This window comes from Schistocerca cancellata, chromosome 2 (assembly GCF_023864275.1).
Source record: "Schistocerca cancellata isolate TAMUIC-IGC-003103 chromosome 2, iqSchCanc2.1, whole genome shotgun sequence".
Taxonomy (NCBI): domain Eukaryota; kingdom Metazoa; phylum Arthropoda; class Insecta; order Orthoptera; family Acrididae; genus Schistocerca; species Schistocerca cancellata.
The window spans coordinates 294385007-294400557 of NC_064627.1; positions in this window are offsets into that span (position 1 = coordinate 294385007).

Sequence of the window (15551 nt, forward strand, 5' to 3'; positions counted from 1 at the left end):
TTTCTTCTTTTAGCACTTGAAAAAGTGGTTGGGTGGACAACGACGATGAACTCAAGACTAGCATTACCAACTGGTTCAATTCCCAGGCAACAGACTTTTACGCAGAGGTATTAAAGACTCTGTTGCAGCGTTGCAAAAATTGTATATACGAGGGCTGTTCAAAAAGTAAGGTGACTTTTTAATTTGCACGGGCAACGTACATTCGACTATCGATCTTTTTTTTGTTATGTTGGTACACATGCCCCGAACATGTGTTCACAATTTCAAGTGTACAGCATACTTCGTTTGTTTTTGACAGAAAGATTAGACGTGTTTTAGTGTACTCGGTGATTTTCGATTATTATGAAAAATGGAGCAAAGAATTTGTATCAAAGTTTGTGTGAAAAATGGAACTAAGTGCTCTAAAACACTTGAAATGTTGACATGGCATACGGTGAGTCTGCTCTATGTAAAAAAAAATGTTCGCAAGTGGTGCAAGCTCTTCCAAGACGGCCGAGAAGATGCCAATGACGAACCTCGCTCTGGACGCCCCAGCACGTCAACAACATACGTAACGTGAAAGCTGTGAAGAAAATTCTTTTGGAAAATCGTCGAGTTACCGTAACAGAAGTTGTTGAGTATGTTGGTATATCGGCCGGCTCGTGTCATGCAATTTTTCCGGATAATTTGGGCGTGAGACTTGTGTCAGCGAAGTTTGTTACAAAATTTCTCAATTTTGATCGCATGAGCATCGCTCAGAAGCTCTTGAGTGACGTCAATGATGATCCTGATTTGCTCAAAAGGGTCATAACTGGAGACGAAACATGGGTTTACTGTTATGACGTGAAAAACAAAGTCCAATCCCAATGGAAGCATCCTGGAGAGCCAAGACCGAAAAAAGCACGCCAAGTTCAATCAAATGTCAAAGTTTTGCTCATTGTTTTTTTTTTTTTTTTTTCAGTCACCGTGGCGTAGCGCATCATGAAGTTTTGCTTCAAGTTCGCACGGTCAATAAGGACTATTACCTTGACGTTATGCGCCATTTGCGAGAAGCAATACGCAAAAAAACGTCCAGAATTGTGGAAAAACAATCCATGGCTTTTGCATCACGACAATGCACCTGCTCATTCATAGTTGCTTATGAGGGATTTTTTGGCCGAAAACAACACAACAATCATACGTGAGCCACCATATTTACCGGATTTGATCCCCTGCGACTTTTTCCTGTTCCCAAAACTGAAGAGATCTTTGAAAGGACGAAGATTTTTAACGATTGAGGAAATAAAAACTGCATCGCTGGAAGTTCTCAAGGCTGTACCAAAAAGTGCTTATGAGGAGTGCTTAGAGGATTGGGAGAAGCGTTGACACAAGGGAACAACATGAATATTGATGAATAATGAATATTTTAATGGATATTTTTTTCATAAAAAGATAAATATCATCTTACTTTTTGATTACACCCACCTCGTAAATGAACAGAAATATGTGGAAAAGTAAAACAGATACGTAGTAAAATGTTACTGTCAATAAAAACTTTTTCTCATAAGCTACTTTTGTTGTGATCAAACGCACATTAGTTTTGGAATACGCCTCGTATGTACAATGAAAAACCTGTGTTCTTAATTTTCCAAGACAAGCACTCACAGACGAAGTAAGAAGTTATTTACTCTGATTTAACAACTGTTTGCCTTCAAATTATCACATAACCAAAGGGGAAAAGGCAGTTTTCTTTCGATTTTTGCGCTCACTCTTTCTGCCAAAGGCATGCAGCAAGTTTTGCGCTGCTACAATATGCAGCGTCTGCGGAACTTCCTGTGTGAAGCAGTTATTCTCTCGAGGTTTGTTTACACTTATTCTCAAGGGGAGAGCTTTTGTCCTTGGTTGTTGCGTCATTAGGAAGGTCGACGTTGCTGCGTGCACACCTTCCCACGCTGTTTATCTTCGGGCGGTAGAGATGGGCGTTCCGAACCGTAATCTTTTGTGATTCAAAAGGAGGGTTCATCGCCGACTAATGTTTGAAAGTTAGCCGGATGCTTCGAGCACTTTTGAAACTGTCAGTATGAATAGTAAAACGGTCTTGCACCATTTGAAAATGAAGTTCGTTGCAGCCGGGGAAATTCGAGATCGGATAAAGCTAGGTGGCCGGTCATCCAGTTTTAGGTTTCCTGTGATTTCCCTAAATTGCCTAAGGAGAGTGCCGGCGCGGTTCTGTTGAATGGACACAGCCGATTTGCTTCCATAATCCTTCCCTAATTCGCGCCTGTGCTCGCCTCTGATGACCTCGTCATCGACAGGATATTAAAAATTAATCTCTCTTCTTTTTTTCCGAAAACGCAGTGACATCCGATGGGAGTGCCAGAGAGAGACGCCATACCCATTTTTCATGGACGTTATCCGCCTTCAGCATCGAGTTAACAAAAGCGCAGATAGCTGCCGATGAATACTTCTTTCCCACCAAAATGCATTGTCCGGCACATTCCCTCTTGAAACTAAAAGAAAAAAAAACAACAACGATAAGCGTCGCGCGTGCCTTTTCATAATGCGATACTTCAAGAAAGATGAAATTTGCGACTTGTATAGCATCGGAACAGGTGGTGAAACAGTCATATCGTTATGACTGATTTAGAGCTGAAAGCTCGTCAGGGTTTGGCACTGGCTACGAACCACGCCTCTTTTTCCTGCAGCGCTGCTCAAACTGTACGTTTCGACCGGTTCTGATGAACCGACTCACAGTATCCTGCGAAATCTCACATTTCTTCTGGTAAAGAAGTTACTGTTGCGTATTTGCGGGCCGTGAACGACGTTACATACACTGCCCTCCATAAGTTTGGAAACACTATGCTGCGTATTACAACAGAGCAAGATGGAAGTGATCTATGTGCGTTATTGGTTAGAATACGAAATAGAAAGCTCAAATAACTGTTAATAATGACACGGGCAGTATTGTACACTTAATTATTGTACATATACATACATATTGGTACATACTAGTATTGCTCCGTTTTATGTAAACCGGCGTTACCTGTCCAAGCAGTTGTACTGAACACGCCAAGTGGCAGGAGTAGACCGCATGGCTATGTAGAGGTTCGTTGTTTACATTTCTGTTCACCTGTAGTTGCGTTTGCATAAAGGTATAACACGCCACGAAAGTAATTGAAAATGGCCCCAAAGTGCCAGATTCCTTATGAATCACGGGTAATGATAATCACTTTGCACCAAGAAGGCAATAGTGTGCGACAAATAGCAAAGAAAGTGATGATTTTCATCACCGGAGTTGTCAAAACCGTAGACCGGCATCGAGAAACAGGCTCCTACGGAGATCGTCCTCGCTCAGGAGCACCCAGGAAAACATCAGAACGCCAGGAAAAGTTTTTGGTAGTAACCAGTAAACGCAACAGATTAAAAACTGTCCGTGAACTGACTGCTGAACTAAACGCAACGAAGGAACACCGGTGAGTGAGACAACAGTGAGACGACGCCTGGCAGACAACAACCTCCGAGGTTATGTAGCAACAAGGAGACCACTGTCGCGCCCTGTTAACAAGAAGGAAAGGCTTCAGTGGGCTAAGACACACCAACATTGGACAGCGGGGTTTGGGAAAGAGTCTTATTCGCTGATGAATCCAAGTTCGAAATATTTGGAAGTAAACGCCGTCAATTTGTACGCCGTTTACCCCATGAACGCTTGAATCCTCAGTACGTAATTCCAATTGTAAAGCATGGAGGGGGTTCTGTGATGGTGTGGGGATCATTTGGAGGGATTAAAGTCGGAGATTTGGTGAAAATAGATGGAAAAATGAACCAAAAGGATTATCATGCCATTCTCCAGCGACATGCTAAGACATCTGGTTTGCGTCTTATTGGGAAAGAGTTTGTCTTGCAGCAAGACAACGACCCGAAACATACGTCTCGCTTGTGTCAGAACTATGTGAAGTCTCTAGAGTTTCGTAAAATATTGAAAAACGTGGAATGGCCGCCCCAATGCCCTGTTTGTAACCCAATCGAGCTGCTATGGGATGAATTGGACAGGAGGACCCGAAAACGGGAAATCATGAGTGGGTCACAATTATGGCAGGTCCTGCGGCAAAAATTGAGATTAATTCCGACTGATTAATTCTTGGCAAAACTGACGCAGCGCATGCCGAGAGTATGCAAGGCAGTGATGAAAGCAAAGGGTGGCTATTTTGAGCAATCGAAAATTTAATTCTTGTATCTTCATGTGTATTATTTGAGCTTAATAAACATTTGGAAAACAACAAAATGCATTTTTATACTGTATTTCCTTTCCATTGTCTATAATTATTAGGTGTTTCCAAACTTATGGAGTGTAGTGTATACGCAGTTCCTTATGTGGCCCCTCTAGACATGGGAGTGTGTAAGTCCTCATAAAGAGAATTCTGTAATGATATAAATAACAATTGAAGTTTGATGAGTTTTGCTATTACGATCTAAAACTTTTTCAGCGTCTACTTTTCATAACTAAGAGCTAGGATCAATCGTGAATTTGACTGAAATAATATCAAACCTCTCACAAAATGTAGCTGCTAGCGGATACTTGCCTAGAGATTCACAACAGATGAGTTTCAGCAGTGGATAAGAGTCCCATTGCATTTCATTTCTGAGAACATCTAAATACTTATTATTGTGTTGGCAGAAGAGCCAACACCGTGTTGCTAGAGGAGGCCGAAATGCACGCCTTTAAGCTCACGCAGGCTGGCGTGAGGTCTGGAAAATGACAATGTAATTAATATAGCCAATAAGGTACGTTGCTGCTGGAATACTTAACTTTAATCCATAATTGGTGTACATCTCTCTTGACTGTACATGCTTCACAATCTCAATATTAACTGCTAATGGCGCCTTGCTAGGTCGTAGCAAATGACGTAGCTGAAGGCTATGCTAACTATCGTCTCGGCAAATGAGAGCGTAGTTGTCAGTGTAGCATCGCTAGCAAAGTCGTCTGTACAAGTGGGACGAGTGCTAGGACGTCTCACTAGACCTGCCGTGTGGCGGCGCTCGGTCTGCAATCACTGACAGTGGCGACACGCGGGTCCGATGTATACTAGCGGACCGCGGCCGATTTAAAGGCTACCACCTAGCAAGTGTGGTGTCTGGCGGTGACACCACACTTATTATTTAGGGAAACAGTGGCAACTGTATGCCTGTTTGTGGTCTTTGTAGCCTATCCAGGTAAGTCAATTTTCAAATTTTGCTTTTATCCTTTAAACTGTTTTCTCCCCTCTGCTAACCACACCTTCAAAAATTCCGCTTTTTATCAGCTCACAAAGCCGACGCTTCTTTTGCGTTTGTATTTATTTCCAATATTATGTCAGAAATGCAGAGCTCCTCCTTTCATTCCACAACGATTTGAATTTACGCAGTAATTGTGACTTACGTGACCAGTGTCGAAACGAAAGCATTACATCATCTAAAGAATCTGCCACGTCGAAAAGAAAGTAATTCTTGTCAATCAAATTTTTTTGTGTTATCATCAATAAACTAAGTATTCCCCTAACAACGGCGAAGATATAAAAATGCACAAAAAATCAAGCAATATGCACAAGTGCCGTCAAAATACTATGTAGTCCGACAGCGAGGCAGAAAAAGTTCCAAAGAAATGGTAACCATAGACAGAAGGCACCAAATAATATTCACAGCTAGAAAACTGTAGTGTCGACTATGGTTCAAATGGCTCTGAGCACCGTGGGACTTAACATCTGAGGTCATCAGTCCTCTAGAAATTAGAACTGCTTAAACCTAACTAGCCTAAGGACATCACACACATCCGTGCCCGAGGCAGGATTCGAACCTGCGACCGTAGCAGCAGCGCGGTTGCGGACTGAAGCGCCTAGAACCGCTCGACCACAACGGCCGGCTTAGTGTCGACTATACCGGTAACACGACTTACATAATAAAAACAACAACAACAACAACAAAAAGAAAAAACACAGCATGAAGAAATTATCCGAATGGGACGGGAGTCAGTAGATGTGATGTAGATGCACAAAGAAACAAATGATAACAATTTCAGAATAATTTTCTGATTTATTCAGGACAAAGAGCTTCATGAACTGGTCAACAACACGTTGACCCACCTCTGGCCCTTAGGAAAGCAGCTAATATTCTTGGTATTGATCCACAGAGTTGTTGGATGCCCTCCTGAGAGATATCGTGACGAATTCTGTCCAACTGACGTGTTAGATCGTCAAAATCCAGAGCTAGTTGGACGACCATGCCCGCAATGCTACAAATGTTCTCAACTGGGAAGAGATCCGGCGACTTTGCGGGTTTGGCAAGCACGAAGACAAGCAGTAGAAACTCTAGTCGTGTGCGGGCGGGTATTATGTTGCTGAAATATAAGCCCAGATAATGCCATGAAGGGCAACAAAATGGGGAGTAGAATATCGTCGACGTACCATTGTGCTATAACGGTGCTGCGGATGATAACCACAGGGGTCCGATTATGAAAAGAAGTGGCACCCCACACCATCACCCCTGTCTGTCGGGCCGTATGGCGAGCGACAGTCAGCATGGTGTCCCACGTCCGGGGCGACTCCAGACACGTTTTTGTTAGTCATCGGGGCTCCGTTCGAAGCGGGACTCATCACTGAAGACAATTCTACTCCAGTCAATGAGGTTCCAGGCCGAAGAAGTGTGTAGAGACGCCCTGGACAGCGGTGGAATACCGACGTGGCTGGCCCGACAATCAGAAGCGATAGTCTGGGGGTGCCATTTCTTTTCGTAGCGTGACGCCTTATAGGTCGGCAATTGGTCGACGATAATTTACGCCCCGTTTTCTGCCTTTCGAGGCAAGCTATCCTGGGCTTACATTTCAGCAAGATAAAACCCGTCCGCACAGAGCGAGTGTTTCTACTGCCAGTCTTCGTCCTTGCCAAATCCTACCTTGGCTAGCAGGGTTGCCGAATCTCTCCCCAACGCAGAATGTTTGGATCATTGAGGGCAGGGCGTACCAACCAGCTTGGGATTTTGAGCAGCTAACGCGCCAATTGGACAGAATTAGGCACGATATCCCTCAGGAAGACATCCAACTGCGCTATCAATCGATGACAAGCCGAATAACTGCTTGCATAAGGGCCAGAAGTGGACATAACGCGTTATTGAGTTGCTCAGTTTGTGAAGCTCGTTTTCTTGAATAAATCACCGAATTTTTCTGAAATTGTAGTCATTTGTTTTACTGAACATGCACATCACATCTGCCAGTTTCCGTCTAATTCGGATAGTTCCTTTGTGGTACGTCTTTTTTTCTCTTAGAGTGCATTAGCAAAAACGTCTGAATACCAGCGTAAGAAAATGATCTCAGTATAGAAGAGACTTTATAGAAGAGACTTCATGGTAAATTCGAGCGCATTTGAAGATGATCATTTGCTTGCTGCTTGCTTCAGTAAACTGGCTGAATATCTGTGCGGCTGGCAGAATTTTAAACAGGTTACGACCAGTGTTTAATTTCTAAAATTTTAGCTGCCGAACGCACTCTTCAACCATATTACATCCCCTCTCCCCCACCTTACCATCCCAGCCATGAAAATTGCATGATTCCTTTTTGAAAACATGTGAAAAAACTTATAATGAAAAAATCATTTTTTATAAAATATTGTCCTGAATCCATATTTTAAAAATATAATTTCTTGTAGTCAAAAGAATAAAGTCAGAAGATTCCTGGCAGTCGTTTACAAAAGACAGCTGACACGAACGTTACCGATAAGTACCGTTCACAACTAAGGAACTAACGAACAAAACTCAACTTTTATAGTTAAGTTGGGATTTAATACACATGTAGTATATTAAATCCTCGGTGCCGACTTGTTCTAAAAAAAGGGCGAAATTAAGTACTGGTCGCAAGTCTTTATTGCCTTAAAGCAATTTGGAATCACAGTAACCATCATTTTCACTGCGATTCACAGCAAACAGATCTCCTTTTAGTGAAACGCTAGGTTAGTGGTATCGATAGAAAGTCATACAATAATGATTATATAGGACTGAAATCACTCTGCACAATTTGTCGGAAGAAATGACGTTTAAAAAAATTATTGGTGTTCTTTCGCGTGTAAAGCCAAGTTGTCGTTTCACAGCGTGGTTGGAGTACACGCAAAGATTACACATAAGAGCCAAATTCGCAGCTCCTGAAGGAGGTGGCTGTTTCGGTGATCGAAAGATTGTGCATTAAAGGGAAGTGTATAAAATGGAAACGACATCTCGCCTGTACACCCAGAAGTACACCACTAATCGATCACGCTGAGAAAAATTGAGAGATCACGTTTAAGAAATGCCAATTTTCGTAACTTAAGCAAAACAGCACAAGCACTGCAGCAGTAATATGTCAGCAAAGTAAATGGTTTTTACTCTATTGTAGAGTTTTTCCCATTTTAATTTATCTTCAGTTTTTAACGGTGTTAAACAACGGTTAAAGATAAGTAACAATGTGATGGTACAAGGTTTGTGAGACCATTGCTTTTAGCGAAAACCTTGGACATTACAACAATCGGCATGAGAAAGTTGATCATAAATGGTTTTGATACATCCCTACTGGTATGGGAACAGATGTCCCAAAGAAGTTCGTGTGAGGAGGGAAAAAAGTAAAATAAAAGCAAAAATAAGAGAGATTCGTTTATGGAGTACCCACTTGGCTAGCCATGCGTGTTAGCACATCACTACCGTACGCGATTCAGGGGGCAAGGCGGCACCGGGGGCTCTATTCTGTATCGTCCATACAGATCGGGTAAAGTTACTATTCTGAAAGCTTTGAGACCTATTACCGGTCGGTCCTCCCCCCGATTTTTCGACAAATGTATCGAGAGGTTTTAGGTTTCGGTATGGCTCACTCGTTCGGTTTGATGTGATTTATTTACTCCTAGAATTTGTTATTTTAGACATATTGAGCGGTTTAGCTTTGGATTTAGTGATTGTGTCACTGAAGAATCATCAGGACGCATCTGGTTGGAAAGAGACTCTTTTCCTTTGTTAGAAATATGGTTAGTATTGTTGTTACTGTGAATGATTATAACATCAAAAAACAATTTCAGTCAATATTCTCACAAAATACCTGCTTACGTATATCACATGTGTGTTAGCTGAAATTACTAGTGACTTCGTGTACTTTCTTTCGCAAATGTTTTACTTATTATGTTAACTGAATCATCCATTGGTTCTTGGTAGAACAACATTATAATAAATGAGAAGCACTAGTTTGCTTTTGTTCTACAGTATTACTTTTATTGTGTTAACTGGTTTTTCAGCTTCAAACTGCTTTGGTGACAAAACTCAGTAAATGTCTGAAGATGGCCTTGTAAGCCGAAAACCGGTTAGCTCAATAAAAGTAATACTGTAGAACAAAAGCAAACTAGTGGCTTATTTATTAATTATCGAAACGCATTTAAAACTTTTAAGTAACAATGCAAAGGAATTTTGTGAAGCCTGATAGAGGAAACCTTCCAAAATTTCATGCATTTACGGCTTACGCCAACATCATTCGGCAACGAAGGCAACCTGTGTGTCTCTTGACGAAATAAAGCACTAATATAGTAGCCAAGCGGTTTACGCAACGCACTGCATTGGTAAGAGTCTTACGTTCGCACACTGCTCGGTACGAAAATTTTTTTCTCTTCGCGTTTGTAACACATTCTGAGACTTCGTTAATCGTCAAAGTTAGGTATTTTTCTGAAATATTCGTTGTTATTTATACATAGAAACGCGCTTTCTTAGTAATGAGTATCTTCGATTTCGTAACTTCCATTTGTTTAAGAAATGAAAGATGAAATTGCTGTGCTTGAAACAACTGACAGTGACAGTTATATTTTTTCTTGTCACAAATAATTCACCATTTTTTCTGAATACGTAGCGATTTACGAGTGTGTGTTCAGTCAGGAATCTAAAAGCACATCTTAAATTACTGCGATTGAAACTAGCAGCAATCGTCTTTCTACTTTTGCTTGTCACAAGTATTTATCTGCGAGCGAATCCTTAACAATAAAAGATAGAGGTGAAAGATCCCTGCCATAATACTTTTAGACTAGACCAACATATATAAAACATTGTGATTCATCAAATGCATGTTATACACTCCAACGAACTTCAATAGCTGCATTCGCCATATGCTCTCGAAAAGGCGTTTCTTAAATTTTGTTTTTAAGAACCAAATCGTTGATATATCATATAGGGAAGAAGGCTACTTCACCATTTGGATTTCCAGGAGCGAGTTACAACCACATTGTATTCATGTTCTTATTCTTTGACACTCTCTTAAACAATTTTTCGGGTGCATGGAGGTATGTTTCGTCTATGCAACTAATTGATGGCAATAAAAAAACTGCCTTCAATTAGCTGCATAGATGGAACATACCTCTATGAATTTTGAAACAACTAAGGAACGACGCAAAACAGAAAATATGACGAATTTTTCGGATGTTTCTATAGATATATTTGTACTATTTGGTACTACACTCCATTCCTAACTCATATACCGAAACGTAAAATCCAAAACACGACGTTGATGTGAATGAGAATAAAATGACATAATGTGACATTTATGGCAGTTTCCAGAACACAGTCAGTATCCTAGTGTGACATTTATGACAGTTTCCAGAACACAGTCAATATCCTATCGTTATCATGCATTAATGGGAGCATGTGGTCAGCGAAATTTGAACAGTATTACATACACTAAGCACACTTTTCGGTACTGTGAAGAATAGCCACTTCGGGTTCGAGCAGCTGTGACGCTGTAGTGCGCATGCGCGGATCTGAGGCAGACTGCTTTTGATTGGTTGGTGCGAGGAGAACTGACAACAGCGTCTCGGTTCGCTGGAATCATTTGGATTCGCTACCGAAATGCTTACAGAATAATGTTGGGGTTCTCCTTCGAAAATATGACCGTTGGGTGCGCTCGCTTATCGAACCGATAGGCAAAATGGCGGAAAGGTACAGAACAGGGCCCGATCGGACCCCGCCCAGCGGATTAATGACGAAGGCCTGTGTGTCGGTCAACTAGGATGTGGTTTTGAGGCGGTTTCTCACATCCGACTAGGTGAATACTGGGCTGTTCCCCACGTCCCACCTCTGTTACAAGCTTCACAAACATTTCGAAAACATTCCTGTACTTTCTCATGGGATTATACAAGATGCAGACAGATGGCTTGCACAGATTCCCACTTTCCATACCGAAGGGAGAAGGAGACAGAGGTGGCTATAGGAAGGGCTTCCACTACTGTCTACCATTGGCATTGCCAGAACTAGAATAACATGCTGATACGTTTATAGAGTAAAGCACGCAGAAGTGGGTAATTACACTGCTTGATAATAGTTAAGGAACAACTGACATCTGCTAAGGAGCAAATGGCAGTTGCTACAGAACACCTGACCAATGTCAGTTAAAGCAAATGTTTTAACTGCACCGAAGTCTGTGCACAAATGTTCTGTACGCATTCAAGATTTCATGTTGTCAAACCGATTAGTGCGACATACCATGTGTTACGGCAACCTGTCTGCAAGACATCATTTGAGTGCTTACGACCTTGGACGTGATGTTGGACGGCTCGAAGATAGCCGAAGTGCCACTACTGTGACCACAGTAATGGATGTGAGCAAAAGTATCATCTAGCGATTAAAAAAGGCCCCTGAAGATGGAAATTTTATGCAAAAGCATGCTGGTGGTCGTAGACGGACCATCACACCGCAAGAGGCTCGATACGTAGCCCTAGTGGCGTAAAGGAACAGACATCTCGCTCCTATGCAGATCGCTGCAGACTTTGCAACCGCTACCGGTTCATGTGTCTGTCAGAACCATTTTGCGGCGATTAAAACATTCTGGTTTGTATGCTCGGAAGCCTGTTAAGTGCACATCACTTCAACCACATCATCGTTGAGAAAGAGTTCATTGGTGTTGGGAGCATGTTGGTTGGGATCAGCAATAGTGGTGCAAAGTAATGTTCTCAAACAAATCCCACGTTAATGTGGCAAGTGAATCTGGCTACCAGTTAGTATGGGGGGAGAGAGAGAGAGAGAGGCAAACTCGTTACATATCACAGAATGTTTATGACTGTCATTGACATGGCCTAGGCATTATGCTATGGTAGGCATTATGTAAATGACCGAACACCGCTGCATATCTTCGCGCGAGGTACCGTTACAGAAAATTGCAGGGAGATTATTCTGCATCATGTCCGTTTGTTTCGGGCTGTGGTAGGTCCCGACTTTCTGTTTATGGACGACAATATACGCCCACAAAGGACAGCTGAGGTGTCGGATACACTGGAAAGTGAAGATATTGAACGTATGGAATGGTCTGCTACCTCCCGGACCTAAATCCCTCTACAGCATGTCTGGGATTCTCTTGGCAGACGTGGTTCTGAACGAACACCTCCTCCTCGAACCGTGCAAGAACTGGAAACCGCCTTGAGATAGGAGTGGGACAATATTCCCCAAGGATTCCTCAACAGCTCGGTAGTTTGCTTGAAAAATAGGTGGAAAATACGTATTAGCACCTGAGTAGGTCCTATTTCGTACTGAGAGTCCGATATCGACTTTTATGTTGGTAGTCTGACTTGTGTCAAACAGGAACGTTATTTATGCCTTTCTTTCCCCGCTACGTTTCTCGTAACTGAACATTAATTCCCACTTTCTTCCTGGATTCAGAAGGTCCGACACCTTGCCACGAACAAGGAAATAGCACGGCATTCATTTTGGGAAAGTATCACGGGATAGATAACCTGCACACTCCCCATTTTCCTTCTTTTGTTTTTAATTTTTCCGTGTCTGTATGTGTCTTCAGCTTCTTCTCATTTCCACAGGGTGCTGGACGAAAAGAAGAAGGTGGCGTGTCTTAATGGCTATTAATGTCTTCTAACAGTATACTGAAAGCATACGTCAATATTCCACATTTCTCACTTTGGTAACCATACAGATAGACTTTCAAAGTTCAGTGGGCCTTGTTCTGTAAAGGTGCGTTCTAGAAAGAAAGATAAGACGTAATCTTCAGTAAATTGATGTGCATTAGTAGTCATTAATGCCAGCAAGAAGGCAATAATTCACCAGGAAGATGTCGTAAATGGGATGACACAACTATGCACACACAAACCTGCTGGTACGCAGACTTACCTATTCCGTGGCCAACAACTTCCCTAGTAACTGCAAGGACACAAAAGGTTAATGTAACGGAAAAATAGCTGATAAAATAGTGTACTATCTGAAATAGCTTATTTTATTACCCGATTTACATTTTGAATCATGGTTTTATCGTCTTAGTTTCAAATAACTTTTGAAGGGCCTTCATTTTCATATTAACGTGATGGTTAATGTGTACCTGTGGAGGCTGTTGTAAACTTTTGGGCAGAAATGAGCGGAAATGTGTTAAAGTATAGAACAGTTTTGAACTAATCTTGTACTTGTGAACGTTTCTGCTTCCTTGCATATGACATTATACCGTGGGTTCCTCCTCCTGTTATGTATATTACTGATGTACTGTTTTGTAAGCACTGATTTCAAAGTTGAGCTACAAGTTCAAAGAGCACAAAATCTTCTTAAAATCTTAGTGCACAGCTTTCATAAAATACATTTTGCTGTAAAAAAAAACACACTAAAAAGGACTAATTTTCTTTAAAAACTGCAACTCGTTTCAACCTTGAGGTCATCCATCTAGCAGAACTTTTTTCGTGGTGAATATCACATGTCTAAAATTGTGCACACCATGAAAATTTTTAAAAATTCTTCCAGATGGTGACATCAAGGTCGAAACTAGTTTTTTCTTCTTCTGGTTTTACGGCCTCATTCGACCACATTTTTCTGGACATCTTCTTTAATAAGTTTTCTTTCCACATTGCCCAGTATCTTTTCATTCGTTCTGATATTTCTTGTAATTCCTCATCTGTAAATAACCTTTTAATTGTATTTTGTTTGTCTGTTTTTGGTTTAAACCTTATTTTTAGGTCTATAAATATAATTAAATTTTCTGTTTTGATTTGAAAATCACCTGTGGTTAATTCTAGCTCTTTCATGTCCTCCCTGATTTCCGTTACCCTACCTAATAGTTGCTTCACGTTCCAAAGTTTCTCTATAATTTTTCATGTTAATCTGGTTTCTGGTTTCCTCATAATGGGACGAAAAGAGATATAGTTTTTTTTTTCATTTGTATCTGTAATGGGCTCCAGTTCGCTGTACAGCACTTCATTTGGCACTATCCGCCAGTGCGCACTTTTTTCTAGTTTCACAATAACAAAAATTAATTTCTATAGGAACTTGTGGTGGTCTTTTCTTACGAAAAAATGTCGTCAAAAAACATGGCGACGCAAATGGAAGATGTTCAAAGATTGCAGCATAACTTAGATAATATATTTCAAATTAAGCTACAATTGCTTATACATAATTGTTATCCGTTGCAGCAACATCGAGTGGGTGACTGAAGCCACGATTAGTGCCATTAATCTAAAACTACATTTTGGGTAACTAGATATGAGAGAGCCGCTGTATTGCAGAGATATTGTCGTCACAGTGGACGGAATATTTTGGATTGTCACGTTGGAACATTCCTTCTGCCTCGATCCCGGGACTTCCATGGCGTCGCTAAAGACCCACAAGCGACCGCGACCAGAAACCACACACTCTTTAGCGATGTATGGCGCGAGACACAAATTAAGAAACTTATAACATTCTGAAACGTTTACTGGCGGAACCGGGTTCATCCTCTGCAATACTGCACTATTAGAGAGACAAAACAGGGTCGCAAGCCCCATTTTTATCCGCTAGATGGAGTTAAAACTTTTCCTGCTGTCATACCACTAATTAATTCCCTGTGGAAATCCAACTACAGTTTAAGACAAAAAATAAAAATGACGCACCACAAAGGAATTATCCGAATGGGACGGAAATCGGTAGATGTGACGTACATATACAAACAAACAAATGATGACGATTTCAAAAAAATTTGGTGGTTATTGAAGAGAAAAAGCTTCACAAATTGCTTACCCTTATGCAAGCAGTTATTCGGCTTGGCGTTGATTGACAGAGTTCTTGGATCCAATAATGATGGATCTCGTGCCAGATTCTGTTCAATTCGCGCGATACATCATCAAAATCTCCAGCTGCAGAAACTCTCGCCTTGTGTGGGCAGGCATTATCTTGCTGAAATGTAAGCCCAGGGTGGCTTGCGATGAAGGGCAACAAAACGGGGCGTAGAATACTGTCGACGTAAAGCTGTGCTGTAAGGGTGCCACGCCTGCCATCCCTATGGAGGTTCTGCTATGAAATGAAATGGCACCCCAGACCCTGACGGTCGGACCGTATGACAGGTGATAGATTGGTACACTGCCGTTGTTCGGGGTATCACCTGACACGTCTTTGCTGGTTATCGGGGCTCAGTTCGGAGCAGGACTATTCACTGAAGACAATTCTACTCCAGTCAATGAGATTCCAGGCCGAAGACGTGTCTGGAGTACAGTGGTATGTCGACGATATTCTACGTCCCGCTTTGTTGCCTTTAAACATAGACTTGCATTTCAGCGAGATAATGCCCGCTCGCACACATTAAGAGTTTCTACTGATTGTCTTCGTGCCTGCGAAGCCCT